We start from the raw sequence: 16,942 nt of genomic DNA on the forward strand, positions 1-16,942 counted from the left end.
TTAACGGTTCCATTAATAGACTACCGAGTAAATTACCATTTTAGTCCCTGAGTTTTGTCTAAATTTGCCATTTTAATCCAAATAGTTTTTTTTTGCCTCTGGGTCCCTGACTTTTCCCTTTTGTTGCCATTTTGATCACATACACTAACTCCATCCAAAAACTCCATCTTTAATAAAGGGTATTTTGGGGATTTTCATTTTAAATGTTTTCAATTGCCATTTTGATCCAATTCCAAAAAATCAAAAAAATTCCAAAAAAATCTAAAAAATCCAAAAAATCCGTTTCGGCGCGAACCGTTTCGAACCCGAACCGTTTTGAGCTGAACCGTTTCGACGCGAACCGTTTCGACCCGAACCGTTTCGAGCCGAACCGTTTCGAGCCGAACCGTTTCGAGCCGAACCGTTTCTAGCGGAACCGTTTCGAATCGAACCGTTTCGAGCCGAACCGTTTCGAGCCGAACCGTTTCTAGCCGAACCGTTTCGAACCGAACCGTTTCGAGCTGAACCGTTTCGAGCTGAACCGTTTCGATGCGAACCGTTTTGACCCGTACCGTTTTGACCCGAACCATTTCGAGCTGAATCGTTTCGACGCAAACCGTGCCGCGAAACGGTTCAGCTCGAAACGGTACGGGTCGAAACGGTTTGCGTCGAAACGGTTCAGCTCGAAACGGTTCGGTTCGAAACGGTTCAGCTAGAAACGGTTCGGTTCGAAACGGTTTAGCTCGAAACGGTTCGGTTCGAAAGGGTTCGGTTCGAAACGGTTCGGTTCGAAACGGTTCAGCTCGAAACGGTTCGGTTCGAAAGGGTTCGGTTCGAAACGGTTCAGCTCGAAACGGTTCAGCTAGAAACTGTTCGGTTCGAAACGGTTCAGCTCGAAACGGTTTAGCTCGAAACGGTTCGCGTCGAAACGGTTCAGCTCGAAACGGTACGGGTCGAAACGGTTCACGTCGAAACGGTTCAGCTCGAAACGGAACCAGTCGAAACGGTACGGGTCGAAACGGTTCGCGTCCAAACGGCTCAGCTCGAAACGGTTCGGGTCGAAACGGTACCGGTCGAAACGGTTCGCGTCGAAACGGTTCGCGCCGAAACGGATTTTTTGTATTTTTTTTAGAATTTTTATGATTTTTTAGAATTTTTATTATTTTTTAGAATTTTTTGGTATTTTTTGATTTTTTGGATTTTTTTTTATTTTTTGGAATTGGATCAACATGGCAATTGAAAACATTTAAAATGAAAATCCACAAAATACCCCTGGTTAAAGATAGAGTTTTTGGATGGAGTTAGTGTATGTGATCAAAATGGTAACAAAAGGGAAAAGTCAGTGACTCAGAGGCAAAAAAAAACTATTTGGACTAAAATGGCAAATTTGGACAAAACTCAGGGACTAAAATGGCAATTTACTGTAGACTACCTCTAAATGCACCTCCTTTTTTACTATTCATACCCCCTTTCTAAAAATATAATTTAAAAGTTGTTAAATTTCACCCCTCTAAAGAATTCAAATATTGTTTTTGAAAACTATTGTGTTTCTATAATTTGAAGACACTTTCTCTTACTATTATTTTATTATGTTTCTATAAAACGTCATTAAAATTAATAAAAAAATATTTTTTATACAACAAAAAAGTTTCAGAACTATTTTTTGAAAAAAAAAACAGTTGCTTTTATATTTTTTATTTATTTCGTATTTTAGTTCTCTCATCTTTCTATTTCAATTTTATTAGTATTATTATTATATTAAAATGTTTTTTTTAATATAATTAACAACTTTTATTTATTAAAAGTAATAAGACGTAAAAAGAAAATAAAACGTTAGTTAAGTTGGCTAGCTTTAAAGCTTCATTTAATTTTTTGTGCATCATTTTCTATACAAACCGAATTCACATATCCACTTCAAGCCGCTATGAACAAAAAAATCCATTTCAAAATTAAAATAACTCGCTTTAGTTTAAAACGTAAGAAAACGATTATTTTTCAAATAATCAAAAAAAGTTTCTCTTTAAATAAAATAACGTTTTAAAAACAAATACTAGTAATAATAATAATTAAGGATAAAATATGAAAGAAAAACAAAAGGGTTTGAATTATATTAATGTAAAAGTTGAAAGAGTGGGTGTATTCAGTAGAAAAGGGGTACATTTAGCAACACCCAATGACAAAAGGTAAAATGTGTTTGGTTTAGTTAAAAGATTTCTTTTAATAGTTCATAGAGCCTCTTAATAAGTAAGTTTTAAAAATATACTGACTAGTTCAGGGGCAACCTCTTAAACGAGCATGCCTCTTAATTATCACAAAGTTATCAGCTAGCCCATCCTTATCATTAATAGAAATTTGTACCGAGAATGAATAGTGAGTCTGTATTTGGAGATTCATTGTAGCATGTCTAAACTTTTTAACGATTTTAAAGAATGAGATACGGTAGAAACTCTATAAAATAATACATTTGGAACCATCAAAATTTATTAATTAAAAGAGTTATTAATTAATCGATAAATTAATAATTATTAATTTATATATTAATTAATATTTTATTAATTTATAGTAGAATACTTAGTTTACAAACACCTTTCAGCATGGACTATGGATGTTCGTGCAAATACAATTGCGAACTGCTTTCGTCATTGTAAACTTCGATCAACAGATAACATGACTTTTGAGAACTCAGATGAAGTTGGTGAAAGCACTCAAGAACTCCAGAATTTGATCAAAGAGTTGGGTTATCGCAATGCAATGGATGTCGAAGATGTTCTGACTCACCCAGAAGAAAATGTAGTTGCACGGTTGTTGACTGATGAAGAAATTATTGAAAGCGTTATTGGAATTAATAAAGATGATATCGATGAAGAAGATGATGAAAGTTCTACAATGGAGCCCCTTCGCGAAACGAAGCTATTAAAGCGGCAATCACATTGAACAATTTCTTGTTGAGCTATGAGAAAACAACACCAGAAGTTCTTACCATGCTAAGGAAAATTAGAGACAAGATTCAAGGGGAAATTGATTTCAACAAAAAACAAAAGACAATTGAGTCATTTTTCAAGAAACCTTCATAAATCATTCATGTAATATGCTATATATAAGGAATTATTAATTTATATTTTATATGGGGTCTAAAGAAATTATCAAAAATGTATTATCTTATAATTTTAGCGAATTATTAATTTAGCACCCTATCCCCGAGTCGGGACCGGCAAAAAATATTATCTTAGAGAGTTTATTAAATAATCGAGTATTAATTTATCAAGTTTCTAGTGTACTTGGAGATTTATGTAGTTTTTTTGCCCTACTTTATTTTTTTTTTAATTTTTAGGAAGAGGGTAGGAATAGAGGCTCCAATATTAATGCTTTAAAGCTCACAACTCATGTGATATCCGAAATATCATGTGATGACTATATTAATATAATATAACATAATTTAATATAATATATATTGTCATAAAACTGCATGTAATACGATACAATACCACACAATATAATACAATACAATAATGTTGAAGGTATATATATATATATATATATATATATGTAGGGGAAGCTTCATTTGAGAAGAAATTTAATATGAGAAGAAAAAGAAGAAAGGGCATATTAGTAAAATCCTATTTCATTTATAACTCATGTGATTAATTTTTCTCTCTTTAATTAATTAGTTAACTATTCATTAATTATCCTACATATAATCTAAAAAACCTACACATAACAAAATCTTCCTAAAATATACCCTACACATTATAGAATTTTATCCTACACAGTCGAAATTTATACTACACACCTCGAAATATATACTACACAACTCTTTACTTATCATACACAACTAGTAATTTATTCTACACTTTAAATTAAGTTGTTTTTTTTTTAATTTGGAAAAAGTGTTTATTTTGAAAAGGAGTTACAAATTTAATTTAGCTAGTTATTAAAGGGGAAGAATACAAATTAATGATTTATGTAAGTTTACCAATATACACCTATATTAAAATTAAATACAAATATTAAAAGAAGTAAAATGAAGCATTCTTATTGGTTGAAATTTCTTCTTTTTTCTTCTTACAAAAAAAATTCTTCTCATTTGAACCCTCCACTATATATATATATATATATATATATATATATATAGAGTAGGAGTTGAGTGGAAAGTCTATTTTTCCTAGAAAGTCTAGGAAGGAATAAGAATTGGACATGTGTCATTGAGGGATTTTAAGTAGAAGGGCTATCATGTAATTTCACATTTTAATTTTATTTTTTGAATGTATCTTCATTAACTAAAATTCCATGATTTTCGGAATTTTTATTATTTTCGAATTCAAATCTGGAAGTCAATGTGTTCATTAACTAAAATTCCATGTCACATTACATCGCATATTCCATTGTTCAGAAGATTACTAGAATTTATCAGCATGTTCTTGGTGCTGTGTTTTAACAGTTTACAAGGCTAAAGTCAATTTTTTTTATAGATCCCACAATATAAAGATGGTAAAACACAGTGTATGAATCTGATTGCTGTTAAAACACAACTGTATGAATCTGAATGCTAAAACACAACTCTATAACTCTGATTGCTGTTAAAACACAACTGTATGAATCTGAATGCTAAAACATAAGTGTATGAATCTGCTTGCTGTTAAAACACATCTGTATGCATCTGGATGCTAAAACACAACTGTATGAATCTAAATGCTAAAACACAACTGTATGAATCTGCTTGCTGTTAAAACACATCTGTATGAATCTGCTTGTTGTTAAAACACAACTGTATGAATCTGCTTGTTGTTAAAACACATCTGTATGAATCTGGATGCTAAAACACAATTGTATGAATCTGAATGCTAAAACACAACTGTATGAATCTGCTTGCTGTTAAAACACATCTGTATGAATCCGCTTGCTGTTAAAACACAACTGTATAAATCTGTTTGCTGTTAAAACACATCTGTATGAATCTGAATGCTAAAACACAACTGTATGAATCTGCTTGCTGTTAAAACACATCTGTATGAATCTGGATGCTAAACCACAACTGTATGAATCTGCTTGCTGCTAAAACACAACTGTATTAATTTGCTTGCTGTTAAAACACATCGTCAAGAAAACGGAGATGATAAGAACAATATTTGAATGGTGATGATGAACTCGGAGATGATGGAGATGGAGAAGTGTTTTAATTTGATCCGGTGCTCTCCATCGTTTCTAAGTTATCTTCTTCCATGATTGTAGTTATTTTTGGTAGGGATTGGGGTTTCCAAGATGGGTTTGGAGAGAGAGAGAGAGAGAGGGAAAATCGCTTGAATTTAGGAACTGGGCCGTTATCTAATTGATTTAAAACACGGTCATTGACAAAATTGCCCCTACTCATTTAAAATAATCAATTAATTAAACTCAAATATTACAAGATTGCCATTGATTTAATCTCAACCCTTAAACACACACCAGATCGCTTCCTAGACTTTCTAGGAAAAACACACTTTCCGTGCGAACCTTACTATATATATATATATATATATACATATATATATATATATATATATATATATATGTAGAGGATCCTGTAAAAAAGACCAAAAGTGTATTAGCCATTAGATCATTCACTATCCATTTTTTTAGATCAAAGATATAATGGTAATTGTACTAATAATTCTAATTAAGAATTAAATTAATGTAACCAAATTTAGGTAGTTATTTTAGGATTAAATAAATGTAACCGAATTTAGGTAGTTATTTTAGGAATTCGAATTTTGAATATCAATCTGATTAGTTTTCTGATGAATATGGTTTTTGTCCATTTGATGTTATAGTGTAAGGTGTTTTTTTGCATGGGTGATTTTCGTTTAGTATACGAGTTTATTTAATGACACCATGTGTAATCCTTTAATGGTGTTTTTATATGTACATGGTATTTTGATGTATATTATTGAAGTTGAAGGGTGTTTTTTATACCATTTGTTTTTTTCTACAGTTTGATTAGTTACGTATGGTGTTATGTTATAGATATTATGTTGCAGTGTCTTTTTTTGCACATCGTTAGTTTTGAATGGTGTTTTCAGCATTAGTTGTATATTTCCATATGGCGTTTTACTGTAAAACACAATAACTTGAATCACAATACAATGAAAACACCATTGTATGAATATAGAAAAAACACCATGGACTAAAGCATTAGTTGTATATTTCCATATGGTATTTTATTGTAAAACACAATAACTTGAATCACAATACAATGACCATTGTATGAATATAGAAAAAAACACCATGGACTAAAACATCCAATCGAAACATAATTTTTTTCTCTACATAAGTATAACAATATGGTACTCATATTAAAGATAAAAAACACTTGTTATTATGGTGTAATTTAAAAAAAAAGAGTTACGTATAAAAAGTTATTGACGTTTAAAAAAGAAGGGGGAACTTGCATGTGGATTGCATGTGACTTTCTGAGTTTAAAAATGTTAATTTTACTTTTATACCCTTAATATAGAAAATTAATTATTTTAATTGTTACACTATTTACAAGATTGCCATCAAGATCTCAACCATTAGATTAAAAATCTAATGGTTTAGATTCTTTCTTACCCTTCTAAAAAACACCTTTTTTACAATAACCTCACCATATATATATATAGATAAGAGGTTGAAGATCTTGTACATTAATTTAAAAATGTGAGAAGTGTGAGAAATATTGTGGAGATTACATGTGTGCTCAATCTAAATTAATTCAAAATGGTAAACAATTAATTTTCTTACTGGTTTAATTAATTGATAACATTCTATAACCACCACCCTTTATTATATGAATACGAATTAAGAATTAATCTACGAATTTGTGTCATCTCGTTCATTAATTATTAATTCTGAAGATCGTAGAATGAAAATTTATAAAGTGTTATATAGTGATGGATACAGAATCAAGGTTTTTATATAACACTACAAATCTCTATAAAACACTACGAATAGCATATAACACCGTATAACCCTTTTATAACTCTATGTAACACTACAACATTATATATAACACTGCAACCATCAATTAGAACTGTATAGTGTTATATATTTTTATATAGTGTTATATGGTGTTATATAGTGTGTTTTTGGTGTTATATGGTATTATATGGTGTTATATAGTTTTATTTAGTGCTATATAGTGTTATAGTGTTATATTTTTGTGATAACATGTCTATGATAGATGTATAGTGCTATATATTGTTATATAGGTGTTATATAGTATTACATAGTGTTATATGGTGTTATATGGTGTTATATGGTGTTATATAATGTTATACGGTGTTATATACTGTTATATAGTGTTATATGATTGATGTATAGTGTTATTTATTTCTTGTAGCAGTTACATATTTCTGGATTTTTTAGAATGTTCGGATTTTAGAATAAGTTTAAAATTGAATCGCTAGAATTTAGGAGTGAATCGCTAGAATTTAAGAGAGGTTACCTAATTTGAAACATATACAAAGACACTATTACCCACCACAATTTTCAGATCAATCTAAATAATTAAAACACAATTTATTATTTGCTCCCTGTTGATCTCAATTATTAGATTAAAGATTTTATGATTTAAAACAATTCTTACACTTCTCACATTTTAAACACTTTGTACACTATCCCTACCCTATATATATATATATATATATATATATATATATATATATATATATATATATATATATATATATTGATATTGATATTGATATCTGAAATCTCATCCCATGGCTATAAATATAGCGTAGAGGGTCTATCTCAACTCACACCAACCCAATACCACATTACAAAAATATGGTGAATTCTTCATTTAAGGTTGTCTTTTTAGCCATGTTAGTGCTTAGTACTTGTGGTATTACGTTTATTACTGCAATACAAGATGCTAACACCAAAATACCAGCTCCAACCATTATCAACGCAGTTGAAAATTCGATTAAAGACACTCCTAACGGCTTGGATGAAGGTTTGGATTGCAAAAGCTATGCAGACTGTATATTTCTTTGCCCACCGGACACGATTGGTGTCTGTGTGAATCATGTTTGTATATGTATGCCTAGATAAGAAATGCCTTATGCAAGGACTATGTTATTTTTTGAATAAATATAAAATGTTTACTTTTTAACATGTTTTTAAGAAAATTAAAACAAAGTGTTTACTTTTTAACATGTTTTAAAGAAAATTAAAGAAACAAAATTAATTCTAGTAATTATATGTAGACGTCTTGTGTAATTACCGGCTATGTTAAAATGTTAAATATACTTTTACTTTCCATACTCTTAATCCCCAAAAGTTTTCAAATCAGTTATATCACCACTTTTTTGACACAAAATACAAAAAGAAAGAAATCAAATGGATTTTATATCATGTGTGGTGGTTCATTCATCAATCACATTCTTTTAGCATTCGCATGTGTGGTGGTAGAAATATTTTATACCATGTGTGGTGGTTCATTCATCAACCCCATTCATCAACCCCCCTTCCTCTTTAGTTGTTCATTCATATTTGAAAAAAAAATCACTATATTTTGTTTAAACAAAAAGAATTTTTTTTTTCGAGTAACGGTTATCCCTGAACAAGTGCATATGTATCATTACTTCAACAAATTTCGTAATACATTATCAGTAATAGACAATTGCACCTTAATTTTTAATACCATCCGTTATACATTACTTTTTACATTACCAATATTCAAAATGCACATGTGCATCATTATGTATAACCATGATATAACGTGTTTTGTTACAAAAAGTTTGTGATTTTGAATGGAGAAGTAGGCCCATATACAATGTTTTTGGTTGAGTATATCTTGTGGTTGATGGTTTGATTATAGTTGTCACTTTATGATTTAATATATTGAATGGATGGTATAAATGGTGTTGATATACATGTAATAAATTGAAAATATTGATAATAGTATTGTATTATAGATGGAAGGAGGTAATGGTATTGTATTATGGATGGTAGGAGGTAATGGTAGTTTATTATTGGTGGTATGATAGATGAAAGGGAAAGTGATTCAAATTAGTGTACCAAAACACATTATTTTATGATGATACATATAGATGCACATGTGCATTTCTAATATTGGTAATGTAAAATTAGTGTATTCCATATGGTAGTGTAAATGAAAGTGCAATTGCTAATATTTGTAATGAATTACAGAATTTGTCAAAGAAATGTTACATATGCACATGTGCATGTATAATTGTTACTTGAAATTGTTTTTTTTTTTTGAATTTTTTTTATTATTGACGAAATATAGCGATTTTTCCAAAAAAAAATACTAATTTTTTTTTTTGTGTTTTTTTAGATTTTTTAATGTATTTTTAGTTGTGTTCATATTGCTTCTTGTAGTTCTCGCAATAAAGGGTGGTTCTTAACGAATCTTTCTCCTGTATATATATAGGGGACCGCTAAAATGAAAACCACTTCCAGTTGTAAGAACCATGAGAACTTTTTGATCCGGGACGAGTTGGACCAAAATTTTTTTTTCATAAACGTAGATGCGTGTATTATAAACACATTTGTAAAAAGAAAAATTCAAAAAAAAAATGTCGTGAGTGTAGTTTTAAGCACCACAAGTTTGTGTTTACGGGTACCGTAAATTTTAATAAAATTTACGGTACCCGTAAAAACAAACTTGTGGTGCTCAAAACTACACACACGACATTTTTTTTTGATTTTTTTTACAAATGTGTTTATAATACATGCATCTACGTTTATGAAAAAAAATTTGGTCCAACTCGCCCCGTACCCCGTACGGTGTAGTTCTCATGGTTCTTACAACTAGGGATATATATATAGTTGAGAGTTCAAATGAGAACAAATTACAAATTAAGAATAAAAAGAATAAAGGATATAAAGGTAATTTGAACTAATCATTTAATGAGTCTATCATTTATTTTTGCTATTCAAATTAATGAACTATAATCATTAAATGAGTCTATCTTATAAAATAGTTGTGCACCTTACACAATAAAAACAATCATGCACATAATCCTACATATTCAACGTTTCCTACACCATTAGAACAATGTTTTGGTGTAAGATACAAAATGTGTAGGAATCAAACACTTTTAAATAAGAGTTAACTGCCATTTTCGTCCCTGTGGTTTGGTCACTTTGGCCATTTCAGTCCATTTTTAAAAAATGCGCCATTTTCGTCCCCCACGTTCTGGAAAGGTGCCATTTCAGTCCAAAAATCATAACCCAGTTAAGTCAGTTAGTAAATAAGGACTGATTGTGTAAATTTGTAACATAAAGGACCATTTAAGTAAATATTAAACACCACCACCACTAGCCCTGCCACCACCACCACTCCGCTGCCACCACCACCGCCACCACAGCCCTGCCACCACCACCACTCCGCTGCCACCACCACCACCGCCACCACAACCCTGCCACCACCACCACTCCGCTGCCACCACCACCACCGCCACCGCCACCACAGCCCTGCCACCACCACCACAGCCCTGCCACCACAGCCCTGCCACCCCCACCACAGCCTGCCACCACCGCCACGAAACTCTCACACCCTTCAAAATCCTTTACCCCTTCGAAAATACCCTCTGTTCATCGTCTGCAAGTCTCGCCGGAATACCCGTCGCCGGAGACTGTCGCCACGCCGTTGCACGCGATACCGGATCGGTTTTAATCACCCAATCGGTATGTTTATACTTGTACAATGTTTCTGCAAGTTTAATTTGAATATTATCCGGTATTGATCGAGAATTAGGCCGTTTGACTTCTGTTGACCGTTTTGGGGAAGACGATGAACAGTAGCATGGTCACCACCGCCGCCGCCGGAACCACCACCATCAACGTCATCATCGTCATCATCTGGGGAAGGCAGCCCCACCGTCGCCGGTTCTGTCTCCCGCCTCGTTATCTCTCTCTCTCTCTCTCCGACTTTCTCCCTCTCTCATCTGATATGATGATGAACCGGCTGTGGTGGCGGTGGTGGCAGGGCTGTGGTGGCGGTGGTGGTGGTGGTGGCAGCGGAGTGGTGGTGGTGGCAGGGCTGTGGTGGCGGTGGTGGTGGCAGCGGAGTGGTGGTGGTGGCAGGGCTAGTGGTGGTGGTGTTTAATATTTACTTAAATGGTCCTTTATGTTACAAATTTACACAATCAGTCCTTATTTACTAACTGACTTAACTGGGTTATGATTTTTGGACTGAAATGGCACCTTTCCAGAACGTGGGGGACGAAAATGGCGCATTTTTGAAAAATGGACTGAAATGGCCAAAGTGACCAAACCACAGGGACGAAAATGGCAGTTAACTCTTTAAATAATTTTGCAACTAATAATAAAATAAGTGTAGGACACAACACTTTTAAATAATTTTGTCAGTCCTAATAAAATTGGTGTAAGAACCAACACATTAATAGTGATGAAGGAGGAATTTAAGGTGGCATTAATGATACTTGAGTAACACTTTAAAATATTTATTAGTATTCTACATCAAATTGTCTATACTACCCTTGCTAATTAAAGCATTAATTAAAAGTTGACAAAATGATATCTTGATTCATAACCATTGATAAAAAAAGTATAAGGTTTAGATTAATTTATTTTTCTTCTTTCAAGAAGATTCTTCTCGATATATATATATAGGGAGGGGCTCATGCGAGAACTCCATTTATTGCGAGAACGAATGTGAACACAACCTAAAATAGCTAAAAAAACCTAAAAAAACCGAAAAAAAACCTAACCCCCCCCCCCCCCCCCCAAAAAAAAAAAAAAAAAACCTAAACCCCCCTCCCCCACCCCCAAAAACCTAAACCCCCCCCCCCACCCACCCCCCAAGCAAAAATGCTAAAAACTAAACCCACAAAAAACCTAAAAAAATTCTAAAAAAAATAAAAAAAAAATCTAAAATTTTTTTTTTAATATTTTTAAGCTCAAATCGCTACTTTTAGTGGCCAAAAAAAAATTTTTTTATTATTTTTTTTGCTTCGAAAAGTAGCGATTTTTATATAAAAATATTAAAAAAAAATTTGTGCGATTTTTAGGCATTTTTGGTTGTGTTCACATTGGTTCTCGCGGTTCTCGCAATAAGAGGTGGTTCTCGCATGATCTTCTCCCTATATATATATATATATATATATATATATATATATATATATATATATATATGGGAAGGTTCAAATGAAAACCCCTAGTTATCGTGAAAACTTGAAAACTAACTAAAAAAGCCTAAAAAACATACCAATTTTTCTTGCATTAACAATTTTTGCTATTTAAATTATTGAAAAAAAACTTTTTTTATCAAAAAAAAAAAAATTGTAGTGCGCGTGTAATAGTACACATGTGTATGTGCACTACACATGTGAATTATTACACATGTGAACTACAATTTTTTTAAGTTTTTTTTATATAAAAAACTAGCGATTTTAATAAAAAAATTTGAAAAAAACAAATTTTGTGTGTTTTTTAGGCCTTTTTAGTTAGTTTTCGAGTTTTCACGATAAAAGTGGTTTTCATTTGAACCATCAACTATATATATATATATATATATAAATGTTAAATAACCTATAAGATAAAAAAATTGATAAGAAATAACATTATAGAAATTATATAAGATAAAACAAATTGATAACATTATATTATAGAAATTGTCAATAAAATCAAGTTATAAGACAATTTATTTTTTGTAATCTTTTAGTTCTTTTGTTTAGTCCCGGTTCAGTTAAAGGTTGGTTAAAGGTATTTTACTTCTTTAATTTTTCTTAGAGAGTTAATATTAACATATTCTTTCTCTCTATGTCTTTCTATGTATACATAGTGATGTATTGCAAAATACATCTCGTATTCGTGTAAAGTTTGTATAGTTTTCTTATATTTTTAGTTTACTTTTAGTGTGAATTTCGTTACTTTGATCAGATTTTGTTTTACAGGTTGTTAATGCTGAAAATGTTGAAAAACGATGAAGAATGAGCTGATTTTGGGAGTTAGAATAAATTTTGAGAGTTTGAAAGTTGAAGCTGATCAAGAAACGTGCAAGTCTATGAAAAATGCGCCATCGCGCTACGCCACAAGGAAACATCTTCACCGTCGCGCCCCGCCACCACTTAATTAATAATTTCTGGAATTATATGGTGTCACGCCACGTGACTGCATAAGGAATTACCCGTCGCGCGACGCGACGGGTTGGTTTGACGGCTTTTATTCGTTAAATAGCTAGGGTTGCATATAAAAACTCAAGAAAACATACTTAAAACCCTAGTGACGAATTGAGAGCATCATAGGCGACATAGAGAGCATTCTTGGAGCAATTTTGAAGGTTTCGAAGCATACGAATCAGTGGTATGAGTTCGGGACGAAGAATTGAAGACTTTCTCAGGATGTTCCGTTTCTCCTGCTCCGAAACATGCATTTGAACCGACTTGCTAATGCACCAACCCCTATCTTCTTCGGGGGGTGGGTATACCGTCTCTTCAAGCACTTCGTGAACATACCTAGGTCTTTCGAAAGGAGCCCATGGTCGGGAAGAGTCAATGTACATCTGCCGCTCCATGAACCTTATCCATGAGGCGGAAGACTGGTCGGTTAGCTTTCAGAGAATGCAAGGGCATGCATGGAACCCGCAAGAGGCGCTAGTCCTTCACGCTCCACAGTTTCAACAACCTCCCCACTACCAGTACCAGCCTCACGGTGATCCGGGCCAATCGTCCTCACAAGGAGGTGGTTTTCCTAACTTTCAAAGTTTACATGATCTATTGCAGGAAAACCTTTTGTGCACCAGGAACACCTACAACCTCGCCAACAACACATACAACCGGGTCGGGGCCATTGAAAGAAACATCTCCGATATCCAAGATGACATCAGGAGCATCTGGGAGTACATGGCGGGGCATGGAGGGGGAGGTGATGACGATGATGGAGACATGGACTAGGCAGGTGGAGTAGGAGTAGGAGCGGCTGGTTGGTGATCCCACAGGTTAAACCCTTTTTCTATCGAACAATTTCCAGCCTGCGTGCCGAGTGTTGAACAATTTACTTTCCCTTAACTTCTTTTTATTTTCTGCTTTTGTTTTTAACTTGGTGGTTTGGATGTTGAACTTGGTAATCTAGGATGTTTGGTATTGTTCGGTGTGGTGTTTATTGATAAAACAGGTACATACGAGGCTTAGACTACTAAACATTAGTACTACTAAAGCCGAGACAGGAAAACCGGAGCTAGAAACCTGTTTTTCACCTTTGCAGACTGTCTACACCGGGTCATGTCCGGCCGACACGCCCCCCGTGCCCACCTCCCAGACCTGCTGTTTGTTTAATTTTTGCAGATTTTTGCCAGACACGGGGTCGTGTCCAGCCAACACGCCCCCGTTTCCACCTTCTGTAAGTTTTCGTTACTGGCACCTGAACACGGGGTCGTGTCTATCCGACACGGGGTCGTGTCCAGAGTACCAGTAACATGAAATTTTGCTTTTTCACACCTTTTTACACATTCAATCAACCTAAAAACTTATTTTTGGGATACATTGAGGACAATGTGTAATTTAATTCAATCAACCTAAACCCTTTTCCTTTTAAACCCTTTATTTTAGTAACAAAGCTCGATTTCTCTTATGACTTCCTAAAAAAAATTATATGATGAGAATGAAGCCAAAGAAATAAACAAACAAGTTTATCAAAAATAACTTTATTTGAAATGCTTCATCAAAATAAAAAGTTTTGAGAAATATCAAGTCTTACAAAAACCGACGCTTTTTACGCTTTTCGTCCCTTTACTAACTACTAACCCAACCACCCACCTTTAGCCCAAACCTAACCCTTCACCCAAATTACACAGTGTACTCAATGTGTCCCAAAAATAAGTTTTTAGGTTGATTGAATGTGTAAAAAGGTGTGAAAAAGCAAAATTTTATGTTACTGGTACTCTGGACACGGCCCCGTGGTGTCCGGGCACGGCCCCGTGTTCAAGTGCCAGTAACAAAAGTTTGGAAAAAGAAACAGAAGCCTGGACACGGGGGCATGTTCAGTGAACACGGCCCGTGTCCAGTTACCTGAACTAGGCATTTTCTGCAGGTTGTGCAGCACGGGGCCGTGTTGGGCGGACACGGCCCGTGCTGAACTTGCTGTAACAAAGAAATTTCGTCGAACGGTCCTGTTTTCGTGCATGGGGCGCTCGTGCAAGTTTCCCTTATTATCCTTCACCATCCCGAGTGTGTTTTATTCATTAAAACATCATCCAAACACTAAAACCATCATTTCATTAAAGTCATAGAGAAAGTTACATATTCCTAGAAAGTTAAAAATAAAGAAAAAAGAAAGATAGGAGTTAAATTAGATAGGTCAAGTGGTGCATAAAATCATACTAAGGAGCTCTACTTTTACATTAAGAACCAAAATTCCGAGAATAATATTCCGGTATCTAAAAGTTTGGAAGAACTCCGGCCGAGGGGTGTTCCTAGATGTTGTTAAAGCCATTCTTCTATCTCCCTAGGGAGGAAGAAGGCGGCTTCATTCTCCTCAACATCTCGTGGAGGGGGAGCGGCACCAACCGGGGTTCCTTGTAGAATATCACGAGGAGGCCTTGGGTGCATGGTGTACCATTCGGCTGGTATGATGACTTCGGGCACCACATTCCATGCCCTTTGGGTAATGAGCGGTACCAAAGGAGGAGAGGCGAGAATGTTCAACCTTTGGTGCAAAAGGTTGACCTCTCTGAGACACCATTCTAGTCCCACTGTTAGGTGATTAATACGGTCGACCAACGCTTCTTCCACCCCGTCATTTCATCAATAGCTTCTCTCAAAGCGTAAACATAGTTTACAAGAGAGTCCTCCACCGTTGATGATCTCCTTCCCTGTCGGTTGTTTCTTGATGATGAAGATGTTCCGCTAGTTTGGCTCGCCATTCTGAGAAACAGACCAACAAGAGTTTAAATTTTTCTACGGAACAGTACCTCGGACACGGCCTTGTGTTCAATGAACAAGGCCCCGTGTCCAGTAGTCTGCAGGTTTTTTAGAGCAAGGAACCTTGTGGCTTTAAATTATTTTTCCACTTGTAAGTTGTTTTTAAGCATGAAAAATTTAAAACAAAGTTGTAAAACTTATTTTAACAAGATCCCTTAAATAATAACCTTACAAACATCACAATAAAGCTTGGAATCCTGGAGATTCAAGCTTTAATGGAGGTATTGAGTGAAAATTTGAAGAAGAAGGCAATGAACAAAAATGGAAAAGACAAAATGGTTGTTGAGAACCTTCTTTAGAACATACCTAGGATGATATGAGTGAAAATTTCAGCAGATCTTTGTCTGTGGAGTGGTCCAAATGAGCAGGAATCTTGGTGCATTTATAGAAAACGACAGCACGCTGCACACGGCCCCGTGTTGGATGGACACGACCCCGTGTGCAGACGGAATCCTGACACATTTTGTCCGTATTCTGATAAAAATCAGAAAAGAATCTTTCAGTGGACACGGGGGCGTGTTGACCTGGACACGGCCCCGTGTCTAGAAGCTGTCTTGAGGACTTTTCTGGTTTCTAGGGAATTGATTTTTATCGGGCGGCTCCTTACTTGGTGGGACAACCCCAAAGTGCCTAAGATACCTTAATTGCTCCAGACTAAGACGAGAACGCAAGAGGTTGTCGGTGAGGGTGATTCCTATGCTATATGAAGGTGGACAAGTCCAACCCTTTCCCGGGCTCTCGTTAAAGAAGGTGTATGCCGAATCGCTTAGTTCTATGTATGCACCGAACGAAGTCGATGGAGGGTCCTTCACGGCACAATTGGCACAGGGACGACTATCGATCAAGTCCTCGCTAGAGTTGGAGGTATCGTCGGGAATATTAGAGTTGTTTGAATGCGATCCCAACAATTCTTCTTTGGTATTGTCTTGAGACGAGTCAATGAAATCCTTCTCAAGTTCTTTGAACTAATTAAGAATTAGATCTTCTAGTTGAAATAGTTCATCAAGAAGCATTTCTCCTAGAATGTCTGGTTG

The sequence above is a fragment of the Helianthus annuus genome, chromosome 13 (assembly GCF_002127325.2).
Source record: "Helianthus annuus cultivar XRQ/B chromosome 13, HanXRQr2.0-SUNRISE, whole genome shotgun sequence".
Lineage (NCBI taxonomy): Eukaryota > Viridiplantae > Streptophyta > Magnoliopsida > Asterales > Asteraceae > Helianthus > Helianthus annuus.